Genomic DNA, 19,462 nt, shown 5'->3' on the forward strand with positions numbered 1-19,462 from the left:
TATTATATGACAGGTAGTTCCGGCCACGCAAGCTGATTGGTTGAGAAGCGTTCTAACCCTGCTGTTATTTCACCATAACATCACAGGTTTTTCACAAACACTGTATCACTCCGCTGAGACGCTGTTGCTAAGCAACGACTTTGACAGCTGTAAGAGACGCTCAAGCCATTTGAACGTTTTCACTTATTACTTTGCGCAGAAACAGAAAATGGACACTAAAGATGACATTTGACCTACAGCTGATTTGGTCAGCTCTGAAGATGAGCAGGCGCAGTGATACAGAACTCCGTTATTGTGAGCAGGTCATGAGTGAGCGTATATGGAGGACTTTACAACGGCTCTGAAAGCAGCTCAGCCAGTCAGATTTTAGAACCGGAAGTTTCTGTGGTTAGTCGATAGCAACCACAACGAGAGATGTCTGCCTGCCGGATCTGCTGCCAGGTCTGTTTTAGGACTTCCTGGTGTGTTTTTAATTCACAGTTAAAAACAGGAACATGGGGACAGCTCGGAACCAGACCTCCTCGGCTTCTGGGCACAGTCCTCATTGGTCCTCATGGCCTGTCCCCAGAAAACAGGGACACCTGGTCAATTTACTTCACTGTGAGTGGTAACGTGGCTAATATTACCAGCACTGTTAAATTCCACATGACTGGTAAAAGTAAATGATAGACAGCTAATGCTGAACTGGGTCATGGTGTCTCTGCATTTGACTGCCTTTATTAATATTTTATCATAAACTGCTCTGAACATGTGTTTATGATGTGATGTACAGCTGCCAGATTCCATCCTGGAGGATACAGTTACAGTCAAAGTGGAGTTTGTGGAGATCAATCCAGCCAATCCAGTGAGTGAGTGAATAAAAGTGGAAGAGAAATTCAGTTTAATTTTGATTGTTAGTCCAATTACAGTTTGTTTACATTGTTTGGAGATTTATTTATTACATTAAAAAGGATAAACTGGACCCCCCCTGAAATCTGATTGGACCCCCCAGGTGCCACCCCCAGATGACTGACATGTCACAGCACCGCAGGTCTTGTAGAAAAGCGCCTGGTGCAGTTTGTAAGCGGTAAAACCTGTTGACTGCTAGGCCCCTCCTGTGCAGTAGGTGGCGCTGTGTATCACAGAATTGTAATCCACCCCACTGAAGGAGGAGGAGGAGTCAACCACTCAGGAAGCTCCTCTGACTTTGTGTCTGGCTCTGATGTGAGTATGAAGTGGCTTTCTGTTCAGAAAGAGCTGAACCCACTGCAGCAGCCTAGGGAGCTACAGGCACTGTCGGACTCAAGGTGGGCTGCCGTAATCTGAGGGACAGACTTCCAGCAGTTCTCAGACTGTTGCAGGATCTTGGACTTGAAAGAAGTGGCGATAGATGAGTTGAGGCGAGGGGTCTTCTTTCTCAGATAGATGTGCAGCTCACAGGGCTATTAGTGACCTTGTGTAAAGTTCTTGGTCCAGTCCAGCACACCTGATCTAGCTAGAGCTGTGGAGCTAGTAGGTGCACTTACAGACACTTTCCAGGACTACAGACATGAAAAGGACTTTGGGGAATTATGGAAAGAGGTTGAGGAGCTGGCTGAGCAATGCAAGATTGGTGAACAAACACAATATAAAAGACATCCTAGAATCAGCTCAAGATGTCTTGACTCACTGGTGATGAGCACTGTAGGCCAGAGAAACTGTGATGATGATGATGATCTCCAGAGCACTTTTCTATCAGGTGATTGTCTCATAACTGAACTGAAGAGGCGTTTTACAAAGAAAAGCTGTGAGATTATGAATGGGCTGCAGTCTCTGAACCCAAAGAGTGCAACTTTCCTGAATGAAGAGCCCCTGTTTGCCTTTGGACAGACCTATGAGTCAGATTTAAGTGACCTCAAGCATGAGGTTCAAGCATGAGGTACATTTCTGACCTCATCTGGGAGTTTGTTCCAGCAGTTGGCAGCATAATGATTGAATGATGCCTCACCCTGTTTGGTTCAGGTTGCTGCTTACTGACTGGTCCCCTGTGATCAGAGAGGTCTTTTGGGTTTGTAAACTACAAGTAGATCAGCAATGTCTTTTGGTCCAAGGCCATTCAGTGATTTTTATATAAATACAACACTTTAAAGTCCATTCTGTACTCACCTGATAGCCAGTGCAGTGATTTGAGGTAATGTTTTCAGATCTCTTAGTACTCATAAGACCTCTAGCAGCTGCATTTTGAAGAAGCTGTCTGAGTGTGGACTTGGGAGGGCCAGTAAAGAGACCATTGCAGCAGACCGGCCTGCTGAAGACAAATGAATTAGTTTTTCTTGGTCTTGTTGTGATGTGAAATTGTTTAACTTTGATATATTCTTGAGACAGTAAAATGTTGCTTCCGTAATTACTTTTACATGACTGTGTATATTCAGATCTGAATGAATTATTATGCAGAGATTTCTGGCTTGATCTTTAGTCTTGAGAGTTCTGTGTCTTTATTTTGTGCAGACAGTATTCAGAATATAGAAATTCTGTTCTGAATTCAGCGTTTTAGTAAAATGCTAAATAAAAACCTCGTTGTCTTGAGGTCTACTCTCTCACAGAGCTTTCAGCGTTGCATCACTGAGTTTCATTTCCTCATTAGCTGAAGATGTAATTGCCACTGATTTCCAAAAAAGTCAAACCTCAACTGTCTAAATAACTTCCCTCTGCTCTAAAGCCTCAGACATTATATTCATAGACTGACTACGTGACCCATGAGATAGGACTGTTTTTCTGTGTCTGTATTTGTGGTTATGCTTTACATGCAAGCACAGGATTCTGGGCCTCTACCTCTGAGCTCCATGGCTCTGCTCGTTTGGCAGGAATGAGACACTGCCTGTGAGAATCGTTCACAAACACACAGGGATGGGATGCAATGGAATATACTGTAACTGTATTACAATCTAACGGAAGTATTTGGAATACATATTCAGACTACAGAAATTAAGTGTGTGTAGGTCGGGGCAATAAAACATTATTTATCATTCTCATTATAAATTAAATCATGATGTGTCACAATATGCTTTTCTGAGCATGTCATGATATCATCAGGTATTAATGTCAGAGGTACTGAGCTCTGCTACAGCCTGAATAGACTTATAAAATCAGTGTAACTAGACTAATAGAATTAATTTACTCCTTAAAATCCCAGGATTTTTACATACTAAAGCTTATTATTCATTAAGAACAGGGACTTCAATGTAACCTGGCTGAGCTATTCTTAGTGTGTAATTAAACTTTGGCCCCGCTGGTGCGCCTTGGCCATTTGAGGGGTTAACCTCAGTGTTACTAAACTCTTTTAAGGAATGATGGAACTTAATAGTCTCCTCAGTAGTGAACAAGTTCACAAATGATAAACTTGCCATCGGTGTTATGCTGGACTGCGTTGCCTGGAAAGTAACATACGGCATTAAGTGAAAATCACAAAGCTACTCGCTTTATAGTCTAATTTGCAAGCCTTTTTATTGGGATATGTCAAATTGTTTAGTTCATGAGACAACAGTGGAATTGTGGGAGCAGCAATGGAATGAAGTAGGTGATGAGATTAGTGATAATTTTGATTACATTTTTTATTAAACATATTAACACATCATATCATAAAGAAAACTGCCAACCAGTAACAGTGAAGAACAGATTGAACTAAATAAATGACAGCAGTAGAGTGTTTTTCACATGCTTTATCAATATGTATTGTAAATGTATTCTGAATGTTTTTATGTAATGAATACAGTACTGAACACAGTTAGAACTATTTATCCAGTGTTCACCGATTGTGACTTTTTCAAGGTATTTTGCAGTGCAGTGCTTCTTATATTCTCTACACTGAGTAGTGATAAATCATCATTCTCCTACACAGATTAGTCCTAATGGAACTTTTACACATCATGATGAAGAGATTCTTGGAGAAAAGTGCTGTAAGCAGCTCTACTGTAGGGCAGTACAGCGATTCTGAGATTTGTCTAGTGATGATTAGTGATAACACTAATTGGCTTTGACACATTTATCATGTCCTCCTGAGCCTGCTGTGCTGAAATGCCCCTCCTGGCTGTACACAGTACTGCAGACAACAGCTCAGAATTATAAAACAGTGAGTGTCTTTGTTTTAGGTGTGTTCTGTTCATTACACACTGATTGCTGATTAAAGCTGAATATCTGAATCCAGACTTTATTTGTTAGTGAATGTAACTTTATCTGTGGAGCAGAATGGGATTTTATTGATTTTCCTTTATTTTAACTCAAGTCCTTTTCTTTCTTTGGACATCCCACAGGAAGTTTGACTGATGTGAATATGTGCATAACAATGTGACAACCAGAGGAAAAGGCCTTTTAGCACCTCCTCCACTGGTCAAACCCACAAAACTGAAATAGAACAAAAACCAAACCATGAACGCTTGCAGTCTGAACATTAGTTTCTCAATCATGGTCATAGAGGCCCAGCGCCCTGCACACTTCAGAGATCTTCCTGCTTTAATGCAGCCACTTTAACTCAATATTTGGCTGTTGATGAATTGATTAGTTAAATCAGGGTTGTGTCAAGAGTAAGGAGAACACAAAAAATTGCAGTGGGCCTCCAGAACCAGGGTTGAGAAACATTTGTTCTAGGCTACTCTCACTGGATGACAAGTGCACAGAGAACCATACGTACCTGCTAGTGTCATTTCTTGAGTGTAACTTCTTCTTCAGCACTGCTCTGTGGCCACTGTTATCAGATCTTTCCCTGTGAGTCACAAACTCACATACAAATGTCTCTGTTACACTTTTGTTGCCATCACGTGTGTCATACAGTGACATTTACTAGAACAGTAGTCACAACTATGTTTCAGCAATATAGATTTTGCTTCTTCATTATCAAATAGTTTAACTGTACCTCCTGCAGCATCTCACTGCAGACACGTATTTGCAGAATCACCCTTCACACTTTACTTCCATGAGCCCAGCTGAAAAAATCCATAGAAGCCATTACGTGGTTCTGTTGATTCCTAGTGGTTTTGTAATGTGTTTTGACTTTTTGATGGGTTGATATCACAATATAAAGGATCTTAATGGTTTAACAGGTGCCCAGTTGGCGACTCTAAATGCAAATGGTTTTCTAATGGAATCAAAAGTTGTTCTATATGAAACAAGGAGAACTTCTGAGTCATTATTCCGTGATAATGTGTCACATCTCCTGATTTTCCCAAGTCGTGGCTGTCTTGAGGACAACAACTGCGATGAAGCCCTCAGGCCAAAAAACACATCAGCTAATCAAAGCTTGTCTTACAATGAAATTTCAAATGTTGGCTACTTAGAACAAAAGTTAACTAACATGCTCCACAGCACACAGGAGCATAATCTGTAAATCTTAATGGAGCTAATCTTTGGTTTTGGTATTGAGAGTTTAGTTTTCTCCATCACAAAAAATAGAGATTATTCTCTCCTTTGGACCTTTGTGAGCTCATTGTGGTACGAAATGTATGTATTGTCTATCATAATGTGGGTTGTCCCATGTCCATCATCATCATCACTAACATCACCATCATCATCATGTGTTTTGTCCTGAGTCCATCATCATCTGCATACACTGATCAGACATACCATTATGAACACCCCTTGTTTCTATCCTTATTGTCCATTTTATCAGCTCCACTTACTGTATAGGTTCACTTTCTACTTCTACAATTACAGACTGTAGTCCATCTGTTTCTCTGCATACTTTGTTGGCCCCTGTTCTTCAGTGGTCAGGACCCTCACTTGAACTGTCAAGTCACAAAGAAAATATGTTGCATGCAACTTGCAACCTTTAACTACAGACGTGCATTTTCACATTAAAGTACGCTGGTCATCAAAATCTGTTGATGTCTGTGAGTTCAGTTGTGCAGAGATTATCAGCGCTTACAGAACAGAGAACAACTGAATTTTCCCGAGAAAGTGTGTAATTAGTCCTGTTTAACTGGATTTAGTTCAGTCTAGTCTTTTTATATGTGGCACTGCTGGGGCCTTTGAATGTTTCAACTGAATCCCTGAAAAACAAAATACTGTGATATTAATTATTTGTCTTAATTACAATAATTTACTGGAACTATCCTGCCTCAAATTACAGTAATTTACTGGAAGCCATTGTCCAGTTATTTATAGTTTTTTTTTCAGCACCTGTACTATAATATACTATTACATGTATTTGCTATAATGGGAGTCCACAGCTGTTTGAGGACCCTCAGTTTAAAATGAACCACAGCAAATCTTTCTAATGAGCTTCTGATAGCACAGCACATTCATTCATACTGTTATACAGTTAAGAGAACAATCACATTCCAAACATCATAGTTCTGTTTATCAACCACACCATAAACTCTGCTCCACATTACAGCAGTTACTGCACTGATTCCTGTCATTAAGACTCCAAAGACTGTTTTCCAGAAGACAGCGTTCTCCTGACACCCGTCAAATAGATTCGTCCATCAGACTTCATGGCTGAACTTTTCTCCTGGATGCTTCCATTTCTCAATAATAGTACTTACAGATGAGCAAATCTATCAGCGCAGAATTTCAGCAAGCTAATTAGTTGCAAAGTTGGCATCCTATGACAGTGCCATGCTTAAAGTCACTGTACAGCCCATCTGACTGCCAGTGTTTCTCTATGAAAAATCATGGCTATGTACTTGATTTTATACACTGATTTACAATGATTGTAGCTAAAATATATTAGTTCAATGTTGGGGTGTCTACATACATACATATACATATCAGTGTATATATACACCATCACTTTAGAACACAATGTTATATTATATTAACCTACATTTATTAGGGGACAGTCGTGGGCTGGAGGTTAGGGAACCAGCCCTGTGATGGGAGCAAGGCACCTAACCCACAACTGCTCGCCGGGCCCCTTGGATAGGGCTGCCTACCGCTCCAGGCAAGTGTGCTCACTGCCCTCTAATGTGTCTGTTCACTAGTGTGCATGTATGTGTGTATTTCACCACATGGATGGGTTAAATGTGAAGGTCTAAATCCACAGTGTGCAAACACAGTTGGCTGATGGTTCTGAATTCAATTAGATAAACTTGGTTGTTGAACAAACTACACCACCTTTTAGGATTACAGGTGCTAGCGCTAACTAGCCTTGCAGTTTCCACTACAGGACTAACTAGCCTAGCAGTATCGGCTAAGTGATTAACTGGTGGGCCCAAAGTTTAATTACATCCTTCAGTACCACTTTAGAATAAGAATGCCCTTATAAAGCAATTACTCGTGATTTAATATTAGTTTTATTAGTGGTTATTAGTTTAGTCATAAGTACTTTAAATATAATGTATAAGCATTTATAACACATCAATAAATGTGATGGAGAAGACTAAATAAGATCAGTAACAATAAACATCTGTTTAAAAATATAAATGATTGCGGGTTAAACATTAAGCAAACAGGTCATTGTTGCCCTTTTTATTCGTGTTTTAACTGCTCATTATTGATTTTAAGGTCTTTAAAACCTAATTAATAATCATTAATGAACAAATTTTCAACCATTCATCAACACTTGTTTTAAAGTGGTACCCATACCAACTATAACTTAAGAATAGCTTAGGCAGTTTGCATTGAAATCCCTGTAGTAGCTGAATAAATAGCCTCAGTATGTAATTAAATTAGTGTTTCTGCTTATGATGAGCTACATCTCCACACAGTCAACTATTTCTGAACTTAAAACTTAAAAAAGCTCACTGGTACTTTTACTGGTACTCTCTGAAATCGACCCAATACACACTTCAATCTCAGATGCTGCATTAGTTTATCAGTGACTCTGCGACCACCACACTGACACAGTTTAGCCATAAAAGAAGATCCAAAACAGCATAACGCTTCACCTGAACGGTGGGGAAAATATCTCAAAGCTTGTCTGATGTTTATTTCATCACAGAGATTCAAACAGCAGGAGCCTCGTTTCACAGCAACACTGACCACAGAAACGAAGCTTCGGTACTAAAAGTGAAAGTGAGCTATGCGAATGTGTCTTCAACAGTTGATGAGCTCATCAGTAAATAAATAAAGAAGCAGCATTAGCACCAGTACAGTAACAATATAGGAGAAAAAAACTCTCAGAAACCAAACATACAACCTAAACACATATATAATAAATCATTTTTAAAAATGGGGACGCCAGACAGAGGCAACACCATTTGAGAACATATGAAATGCCCATACAGGTTCTGAGTGGTAGGTACTACTACCAAAATAAGGATCCTAAACATATTTAATATCAGGCCTCATACATTTGGAGTAGATACTTCAATAGAGTAGAAAGAACAACAATAATTCTGCTGTTATTATTAAAATTTATTAAAAATCAAAAGCAAATGTTATAGAATCACACTTCAGTTATGTGATGAAGCCTTCAAACAAAAGGAGATTGAAAAAAGATACTACAGATGACAAAATACCACAACAACAACTACAAAAACAATTATAAAAGAAAAATACATCTTAATAAATGAATAAACTCTTAGCTTAGATAAAACATGCAAACTGTTCCAATGTGATTATATTTTAAAAGGAGATAAATTAAACTACATCAACACTACTCTTGCATATTTATGATGAAAGTACAATGTTTATTACACTATAACAATAAAATATTCTGTGCTTAAGCAAGCCAGTATCAACTGTTTATAAAGACAGAATTGAAAAATAAAAATATTAATAGTGACAAACAAATGAAGATGTGCAAAAATATTCATTAAGCATGAACCTGATTTACTGTGAATAAGAGAGAAAGAGGTTTAAAACACACAGTTGAATAATTCTAATGTAAAACTCATGACACTCATCATCATGCTCCAGCTTCTGTCACTGCTTGTTCTCCTCATCAGGTCTAGCTGTGAAATACACAGTGATGGACATTACTAATGAGTCAAAGCTCAAGTTCATATATTAATAGGGAATATTAGCTAATATAGAAAAGTCCATCTGAGTGTGTTTGTTATAAGTGACCCACAGGAAGACTGTGAGTTCTCACCTTGAGCTCTGTAGCATTTGACCCCCAGCACGATGGTCACCAGCAGATACGGAGACACTGCCATTAAACTACTGAGCAGACTGAAGACGGAGAACGAAGCTCCTGAAACAATGAAATAACTGCAGTGTTGTAAGCGTTGGACAGATAATATTATAAAATAATAAAAATAAATAAAATACAAATAAAAAACTGAAATGCTTTCTGTTAAAATCAGCAAACCTCTGACTGAGATCCAGCTCTGTGGAGACTCTCCTTTCTCTGGGTGTTTACAGTGGTAGAGACCTTCATCTGACTTTGAGACAGTACGGATGGTCATCTCTCCTGTAGTCTGAGTCTGGAGGAGTGATCCATTCTTATAGAACTCAGCTGTGAGGTTTGAGGGCTTTGGGTCACGATATAAACAGCGCAGAGTCAGAGGATCTCCCTCAGTCACAGGATGAACAGGACTGTCCAGAATCACAGCACCATCTGCAGGACAGAGTAAGAACAACACTGAAGAAAGAATTTGTAGAGAATACAGGAACTATAACTCAGAGATCTCTGTACTGACAGATCTAAATATGTAAATGTGGGATTGATACAAATTCTTTATGTATTTTCACATAGTAAAATGTTCAGTAGAAAAAGGTTTTCAGTAGTTTAGTCCTGGAGTAACTTCCTCTTTTACTGGTACTACTCTGTCATTTTACTTCCATCTGGATGGCCTTTAAACTGAAAAAAGTTGCTTAAAGGTTGCTTTAAATTTACTTGATTCAAATGTGAACATCCACATTATTATAATACATTACATCAATATATTTAATGTGTATAAGTACTTAGGCTGATGTAATGTATTTCATTTGTGTGAAAACAATGTCCAACTCATCAATGGCCTCATTCAATATTCAAGTTTGGTTTATATTCATATGTATTTAGAATAGAGGGCATTCAAAAACCCAATTAAATTCATTCACTAGAGCAGCATGCTTCTACGTATTGAAGGATAAGTGTAAATAGAAGTGCACAGGGGGCAACAGGGGAAGGAGACACACACAAGAAGGGTATTTTACATACTAGGCTGATTAAAGGGCCGATTACAATGGCAGCTGATAAAACATTGTGTATAGTCCGGGGTCGGGCACTTCAATCAGATTTGGTATTCTGGGTGCGTCTGCCTGTTACTAAGTGACAGCAGCGTCATAACTGTCAGTAAGTTGTGCTAAATATTGTTTCGATATGTAGAGGCAGAAAGTTCTGTGATTTTCATTAACTAGCAAGTGTGGTGCTACCAGAAATAAACTAAACTATACTGTGATCTGTTTATTTATGGTCACACTAAGTTTGATCATACAGTTCTGGGTACTCAGTGACTACAGTCATTACTGAAGGACCGCCTTCCTTTTGATCTGACTGGTCAGCACAGAAAATACACCTGTGACATAGACTAGCTGGCTGCTTTGAGTTTAGCACCTGGAGTGCTCTGTACAAAAGACAGCCATACTTAACACAGACAGCAGAGCATCAAAACAGCGTGCACAATGGTTTTACCCCAATCTGAAAAAAATGTGTCCAGTGTAATCCCCCCAAGGCTGCCGTACGCTGGACACGCCAGGAGACAGTAACCACAGACAGTGACACCACTCAGCATCTTTCTATTACCGTACCATATTAAACCCAGACCACCAATCCACAGTAAGTGGCTTGAACTTTACAATGGGAAAGATGTGGCTGTAAAGTCTTTAAGATAAACAGACAAATGTGTTGATTTGTTGAACCTTTTAGCTGGAAAACAGCAAGTGTGTGAAACTTTATTTAACTGATTCCAAACCTAAACGATGTTGAAAGTTTTACTCTAACAAATCTATATGAGCTGCGCTTTGCTACATCTGCTCCCCAGGCAGTGCCGAGCTTCTGGTAGAGTGTGCTGTAGTCTTTAACCAGCTTTAGTGGTCTTTCTCTGCTTCCTTCATTGGACTAAAAAGATAACAAACTCTGACCAAAACAAAAGATGCTGGCTCTTCACTGCCCTCTAGTGGAGAACAGAGCTCAGATCTCTCATGGTTCTTATAAAACATGAATAATGATGAAGAAATGCTTGTTTGCATATTGAAAATCTTTATTTACTATTTGACTTTTAAGCCTATTGAATATTTATAATACTCCATTAACTCTCAGTTTTCTTTGACAATATGACCACATGTGACACAAACATTGAGGTTTGTACAAAAGTGATGCTGATGAAATAATACAGACTCACTGGTCACTGTGATGTTGACAGGATTGCTGCTCTCTCCAGATTCAGACTCACACCAGTACACTCCAGTGTGGGATGTGCTGAGGGAGCTGATGTTGCATGTAGATCCTGTAACTGATCCCAGGCCTGATGAACAATCTGACACCTTCTCACTGTGTGTGTATCGTCTCACTCTCCATCCAGTAGAGTCACTCTGACCCTCACAGCTCAGTGAGAGAGAGTCAGCACTAAAATGTTGAGCTCTACTGGGACTGACTGTCAGAGAGTCTGAACGGGTCGTACCTGTAAAATACAGACTCTAGCATCAATATATACACAAAACAAACTGCCAAAAATACATAAATAAATAAATTACTAGCACAAATGCATCAAATGTCTCTGCAGTAACCAAATCTCATATTTCTGTGTACTTTAATGTAACAAGTCATAACTTTATTACAAGGTAATTTTGGACAATTTCTATTGGTTCATTCATCTAACTAACATGTTTAACGCACAGTAAATGATTCATTAAGCCTTATGAGTCCATTAAACAGCAGATTAACCTCACAGTTTCCATGTAAATGAGTCCTAATGGAACTTAAAGGGCTAGAGAGACACAACAAACTAACAGGCTAACAAATTTTCAGTCTTTCAGTTCAGTTCTTTACAGGGATCTTCTCATCCCTACAGCACAGTCTGATCATTTCATTCCTGCAGTGTTTCAGCCTCACACATAATGCACAGTGACTCCAGTGGGTGGAGCATAATGGCATTAATAACCTCAGTTATGATACTTTGTTTGGTTGATTTTCTAAGTGAAAATAAGTGAACACATCCTCTACAGAGGACACATAAATATGGCATATGTCCTGAAATCTTAGTGCACCGATTCTATTTATCTGCTGAATTTAAACTGTTAGAGGAAATAAAATTAAAAAACAAAATATAAAATTTGCCTTTTTTCTTTTGCACAAGCCACGTTTTCTCTGCTTTAAATGTGCAGAACTTTGTTCTCTGTAGAGGATCTTAACTTATTGTTAACTTTCATCATCAAAGCATAATTTGCATTTGACTGTACCCTCCCCCACAGCACCCCCCCACGACCCTGACGGAGAAGCGGCTTAGAAAATGGATGGATGGATGGATGGATGGATGGATGTACCCCCCCTCTCTCTCTCTCCCTCTCTCTCTCTCTCTCTCTCTCTCTACTGATGTACAGAATTGTGCAAACCTTAGGCCCCTGAATTATAAAATATATTTGAAATGCTATTTAATTGGGCAGTAAGCATTTATTTACTCAGAAAAGCCTCATAACAAGAACCAATAATGTTAATACAATAAGAAGTCATTTTATGTCTGATTGTGTTTTTATTTAACCATTTCCAAACTTCTCCAAACAAACCTACGCGATGGCTGGAGGACGTAAGGCAAACCGTTGTGTATAATGCACCAAATACTTTTTTAAAACAAAGATTTCTTGTAATGAATTAATGTTTATTTGTATTTATTCTAATGTCGCTGTTTCATAAGCAAAAACACAGCTACTGCCCAAATGAATGTAATGTTTTAAATAGGTTGCTTTAGGTGCATAAAACTTTGGGACAGTATTAAATAAAGAGGGTAAGGCAGGTGTAAACCCCACAACACACGGGTAACAGAGTTTCAGAGACGATTTATCTTTCTGGGCAGGTTTTTTTCCAATTATCTAACTTATCTATCTAATTATCTAGTTATTTAAATTGTTCTTGTTTGGTTTTTTGCAAACAGCTGAAACGTATTTTTTTCTAATAAACCTAATTTGTAAAGGGGCTGAATAATAATAATCATTTTGATTGTGATTGTACACGCAGGCTGTTCATAGTTCATATTTACCACTATATCACTGTCAACATTACATTAAAACATGTGTAGCTTCACTGGTGGTTTAGGACAGAACATTAAACTGTTGTAATTCTGACCGCTGGTTCCCGTCACCACCACTGTAAAGACATAATAAGTGATTAAGTTTTTCTCTAATGCATCATTCCACATCAAAACATTCTGACTCTGTTCACATCTGAATGATTAAATTACGCCAGAATCAGAATAATATAAAAATATATAGTATAATTCTCCTTTTAGGCAGCGAGTCAGACAAACCAAAACTAGCCATGAGACACTTTATACATTCCTGTTCACACAGCAGGCTTGATCTGAAGTTCCCACACAGCCTTAATAAAACTTTTAAATGTTAAAGCTGAACTGATCATGAAGCTCTGTATATTAAACCTTTGCTGTCTGCATCCAGGTTATAGTCCATGTTTAGCACCAGATCAGTAGCAGAAAGTTTTCTACTCACCAGTGACGTTTATCCAGAGAGCATCACTGTAGTGAGTGTAGTAGACTGGGGTTCCTCTCCCAGCTCTGCACCAGTACTGTCCTCCATCAGAGACGCTGACTGAGCTGATGGTGTAGGAGTGTGTTTCAGTCTTGGTCTCAGTCTCAGGGCTCTGTGTGTGTTTGGACCAGTAAAACCTCCATCCAGCAGACTGATCCAGCTTACAGTACAGAACCACTGGATTTCCTATCAGTGCAGCTCCTTTATGGCTTGATGTGAGTTCAGGTTTAGGCTTTTCTGCTGTTGGAGATGAAGCACACAGTTCAGACTAAACTCCCACCCTAAACACTCAATTTATCTACCAAACAAATCAGTTTGTTGTCACAAATCCACTTTTCCCAGAGTTCAGTTAAAGATTGAACACCATGCTAAAGTAACACACAGAAAGCTTTAAGAACAGAAAAATGTCCAAACCTCTGACAGAAGCCACTAAACACACCTTACATATAAAAATACAGACAGCCCTGAAGGGGAAGACGACAAAAAAGAGTTGCTGAAGTTTCATCCACAGTTTTTTCTACTTCTGAGGTGCACTAGACAGGTAAGGTATGATAAAGAACTGGCTAACACGTTTAACCAGCAGCAGCAGCTGTTTTGTCCCTTACCCATCAGGAATCAAGGGAAATAGTTTTCACCAGGTCTCTGAAAGGTGAGGGGAAAAACAGCCACGCCCTGCTGATCAAACCTGGTCTATAGTGCTCACTAATTTGTTCTGCAAACATGTTCTCATCTAAATCTGTTCTGATCCATGTTGTCAGCTAGCATAGTATCCCACCCCGCTCTGAGCTCTGAGCTCTGATGATTTATCAGACTAAAGCTTGTTTTACACTAGAATAACACAGCAGCTCAGCAGAGCAGAACTCTACATCTTTATAGTGGCCGGGAGTTCAAAGCAGGAGCTGCACTGACTCTTCATGTTAAAACGGTTTAGTGTGAAATAACAATAACTTCTGTTTATTTATGGCGTCCATACTGTATTATAACTTTACAGGCTGGTCCAGTTACTGAAACACAAAACACCACCATGACTAGAATACCAGAACATGTAAACTGCATTCAGACGTATATTTACAGTAAGAATTACATGTTAAGACAAAAATCACAGTCACAAAAACTGCAAGGAATGATGGGAAGCTCTGTCCTCTATCACCACAACGTTCAGAGACAGGCAGACTCTCACAATATAATCAGCAAATCACAGCTAATTACTGCATCACTCTTTACTGCAGTCTACTGCTTTAAGGAGGACAGTAGATCACTGCAGTGTTTCTGCTGTAAATGTGCAGCAGTTCTCTACAGTTTACAGCAGAATTATTCTGTAAATTAACTGCTGACGTCTGTCTTTCTGCACAAAGAAGCTGAAACGTATCAGCTGTGTTTGGTTTACTCTGCCTGATCCACAGCTCTGAGTGACAGAGTCTCCACTGTAGACACGGCTCTGAAACACCATCACAACTGGTTTATATTCTGCTTGCAGTAAAAATGAAATGCTTTAGAAATATTTCAAACACATCTACTGTGTTAATAGTGATCATAGTAGACTAGTAATTAGTTACGCCTGCTGTGTAAACTGAGTGGCCACTCACTGGACATTTTATCAGTAACACCTACATAAAGGTGCATTTGTAGGTCTACACTGACCGACTGTAGCCCATCAGTCTCTGTCCAGTTTATACGCTCCTTTAATGTTTACCTATATGGTAAGTGTTTCTGATAAAATGGCCACTGAGTGTAAGTACCTGTCTGCAGGTAACAACGGAAGGTAGGAGTACTGAATATACTGGTTTGTCAGTAAATTTTTATGGATATAACAGAAAATGTGTTAAACATTTGAACATATAAAATGTAAAACCGTCTCGTTGTTGAAAGTTTATGCTTTGATCATGTAGTATTGAAATACTCGGATATATAACTTTTAACAGCCTGAAAACAAGTTACTGTGCTTTCTGCATCTTTCTGTACATATATGCAGGTTACTAGCTGTAGCCAGCAGGGTTAAGGGTAAGATGGGGACTTTTAATTTGAAAGCAGCCCCTGGAGGCGGTCATCCTCGTGCTCCAGGTGTGTTTCAGTCCCGCGATAGTTCGCCACAGTATCGTTTAGTCTCGTCTGGTCTTCTGCCGGTCGTAGTCAGCAGTCCGCGTCGGGGCTGCCGAGTTAAGATGGAAGAAAGTCGTGACGCGGGTCGTGGACGCTGCAAATCACGTGAGTGAGGACGATTTCCAGAGCGGCCCAAGCGGCGTCCGTGATCATAGAGCAGGTCGGGAGGTTCAGCAGTGAAGCTCCGCCCGTGAAGCCCCTAACGAGCAGGTAGGAGCTCCAACTCTCACCTCCACCCAGACTCGCCTAAACCAGCCTTAAACACCCGGACATGGGTTTTACAGCTGGAGCCGCATTCAGGGGTCTAGCAGGATTTAGGGGTCTAGCAGGGGTCTAGCAGGATTCAGGGGTCTAGCAGGATTCAGGGGTCTAGCAGGAGCTGAAGAGCTCAGTGTTAAGTGGACTAACACCGTGATTGTCCAGGTCGAGCTGGTCCAGTTTAAGGGGATGTTGGCTTTAAAAACAGGCTGGTTTGAATAGTCGTGTGCCTGTCTGTGCTCTGCAGGGTGCTGGTGCCTGTGGGGGGATAATAGCCACTGTTTTCCTGTTTTCTCGTGTTTTAATACTATGTTGGTGCTGCTTTCTCTTATACTGTTTAGGGACTGGACATCTGCTGTAGTGTTTGCTCCGACGAGCTTTTATTCAGCCTGGTGCCTAAACTACGCAGTAAGGCTGTAATGTGGAGGTCCCTGATGGTTGGGTGGTGTGGTCCTGGGTGGTTAAGGGTCTTAGTGGTTTCAGGTCACCCTGGGAGACGAATCCCACCCCTCCTTGTGGTTTCGTTTGGGTGTAAATCTGCTTTTCATATTAGGTTGAGATTTTCTTTCCTTGCTGTATGTTTTGATTTAATTATTCATTTATTTAAATTTTTGGTTTTTGATTTGTCTTATTGGGTTTAATGTGGGGTGGCAGTGCACCATGAGGCCGAGGGCAGTGCTCTCTTCATGAGACGCTGGAGTTAATCGTGCCTGCATTTTCCTTTTTTGGGGAACGGCTGCCTGCCTCAGGGTAACGGCGTTATCTCATGCTCGTTGACTTTAGCCAACTTTTAAAGTCGCTGTTGTGTAAATTTTAAATAGTATTTGTAAATTGAGATTAGAAATAATAAATTGTATTTTTTAGTCTTGTTACAGAGACAGTGTTTCTGTTTAAGCCATAGAGAAAATAAAAGCCCTTCTGCTGCATCCGTCTCATCTTGGTTCTGTGAGCCCTTCAGTTTAAAGTATAAGGGGTGCAACAGCAGAGCGCTTGAAATTAAAGTAGTGGGTTGTGCTCCCACTTGGTGAGCGCCACAGAAAGTTGACAGACTGTAAAGACAATTTAAAAAATCTTAATGAACGGCTTTCGTCCGTTATTTCATCGTTCACAGTGATAAGGAAGCAATATTTCACCACTTTACTTTGAGGGCCACAAACATGAACCCATGAAGAAGTGATGCTTTAGTAAAGCTGAATATATAACTGAGCCCTCTGTGAGGCGGTGACTCAGCATTCAGTCTTTCTATTTAGCTCCTGACCATCATGAAGACCCTATGAACGTCATGAAGACCCTATGAACATCATGAAGACCCTATGAACATCATGAAAACTTTTAACTGATGATATTGGTACTTTAATTACTACATGAATTAATAAATTGCTCCTGCATTAAAGAATTAATGACACGTTTACTTTATGAATATTCAAGATGTATTATGTGTATGAATGAATGATTATTTACACATTAAACAATTTTTCATGGACCTTTATTACCAGTAACATTACTGGTTTATCTGTTAATTCATTTGCATGAACTTTAAACCTGTTTTAAACAGAAAAGTTCAATTTAAACCTTCATTTTAATTCTGGATGATTTTTAAAGGAAACTTCTCGGAGTAAATCTACATCCCACACACTGCTGGCGCTGTTTTCTAGGATGAAAAGCACCTCAAGGGACTGGTTTGTATCTAATTCACACTCACTGGTGGTTATCAGGCTGAAGATTCTCCTCACAAGAGGGAGCTGGTAGGACTCCAGCAGGTCTCAAATACATGTGCAGTTATAAAGTGTGTCTGTATGATGGAAACAGCTGAAGACAGACTGAAAATACTCCAGGTAAAATAGCTTTTTATTTAGAATAGGCTTTTGATGGTGGTTCATTCTGTTGGTTATTATGAGTAAAATAAACATTAGCATAAATCAGCCATGTTTTTATTGATTTATTGTCCTCTGGGCTTCAAGCTGAGTGCTAAACTCTGATACACAGCAAGACAGGCTTTATTTTTAATGAAGTTTCATATTTAATATCAGATATTTTTAAAACTCAACATCAATGTAAACTGAATGACAGAGCTTCATATCAAGTTTTAAACAATATTTTCACCCTTATTATCTTTTCATTATTTATCTGTGGTTTTGAAGGTGGATTTCACTGGACGATGTATTTCTGAACTGGATTACTGTCTGAAATCTCCACAGAGCCATGATGGTCAGCCTGATGTAAGAACTGCATCACTGTTTTAACCCTTTTGTTGCCAAATGAAGGCTAAAGCAGAGAGCTGATAGCAGGTTTTACAGTGGTTGTGGTGGAGTTTGTGCTGTATTTCTGGGTTGTGTGATGTTAGAGCTGGTTTCTCTGACTCTGGCGAGTGATGGCTGGTTCCTCTGAGTGCTCTGGTGTGTGAATCATCGCTGTTTGTTTATAACCTAAAAGCAGAGGTGTAATAGAGCAGTAGAGAGTGGGCTGTGGCTGATTTTGGAGCTGGATGTCTGGCTGGATGGTCACAGGTGGATGAAATCACTCTGGATGGTGAAGCAGAGTCTGATGAGTGATCTGATTGTGAATCATGTCACTGTTTTAACCCATTGATGGAATATGAAGGGCAAAAAGCAGAGCGATAATATCGAGACTTTGGGTGATATTCCAGCCAAATTACATACTGATGCTGACATCTCCGCTTGATGACGTCACGCTAGTTGGTTTGAGCTGCGTCTGCTGAATGGTCTGATATGTGTTTCGTGTCTGTAGCTTCATCTATGTTTAAAGTTATGCGGTGAAATACTTTTGATGTCTGAAAAAACGCGTTTGGTGTGAAAGATGCTGTCAGTTATACACAAACAATTTACTGTCTTGTGAATAAACTGCAGGTGTAACATTTAGAAGCAGAGCATCAAAAGCAGTTCAGTGTTTCAAAGTAATAACAGCAGAAAGACTTTGTGACTGAGACGTTACTCACCTGATACAGTCAGTGTAACAGCATCACTGGTCTCTGAGTAACGCGGCTCTGTTGACCGTCTTCTTTTACAGGTATAAACTCCTCTATGAGACTCAGCAACATTAGAAATGGTGTATTCCTTCCTCTGTTGAGCTTCACTGAGAGGTTTACTATCCTTAACCCAGTCATACTGCCAATGATGTCCACTTCCTATATCACACGTGAGAGTGACTGTCTCTCCGATGAACACAGGATCAGCTGGGTGTATTGTCACTGTAGCTTTTGGTCTCGCTGTAAAAACAGGACGAATAATTTAGAAACTTTTGGAACTTAAATATGAAATCAGAAGATGAGTTTTGAAAATAGTTATTGAATAATGGGATAAGTGAACATGAAATTACAGGAAATGCCTCCTCTATTTATTCTAAAGTCAAATTTGTGGCAAGAAAACAGACGAACCTGTAACTGTGATCACGACTGGAGCACTGGTCTGTGTGTAGTAGTAGTGGTAGTGGACATTGCGGTTGTTACTGTCGTCGTAGTAGTAGTAGAAATAGCGGTTGTTACTGTCGTCGTAGTAGTAGTAGA

At 39.6% G+C, this 19,462-nt stretch overlaps 1 long non-coding RNA gene across 1 annotated transcript in view; it reads left to right on the top strand.

The window, feature by feature from the left end:
- The first annotated feature begins 549 nt into the window (after window positions 1-549).
- The window catches only part of LOC119266044, a 33,789-nt gene continuing 14,876 nt past the window's right edge, over window positions 550-19,462 (top strand). Inside the window, exon 1 of the long non-coding RNA XR_005131829.1 lies at window positions 550-600. This is a non-coding gene — a long non-coding RNA (uncharacterized LOC119266044). The remainder of the gene's footprint in view (window positions 601-19,462) is intronic.

The sequence above is a fragment of the Pygocentrus nattereri genome, chromosome 2 (assembly GCF_015220715.1).
Source record: "Pygocentrus nattereri isolate fPygNat1 chromosome 2, fPygNat1.pri, whole genome shotgun sequence".
Lineage (NCBI taxonomy): Eukaryota > Metazoa > Chordata > Actinopteri > Characiformes > Serrasalmidae > Pygocentrus > Pygocentrus nattereri.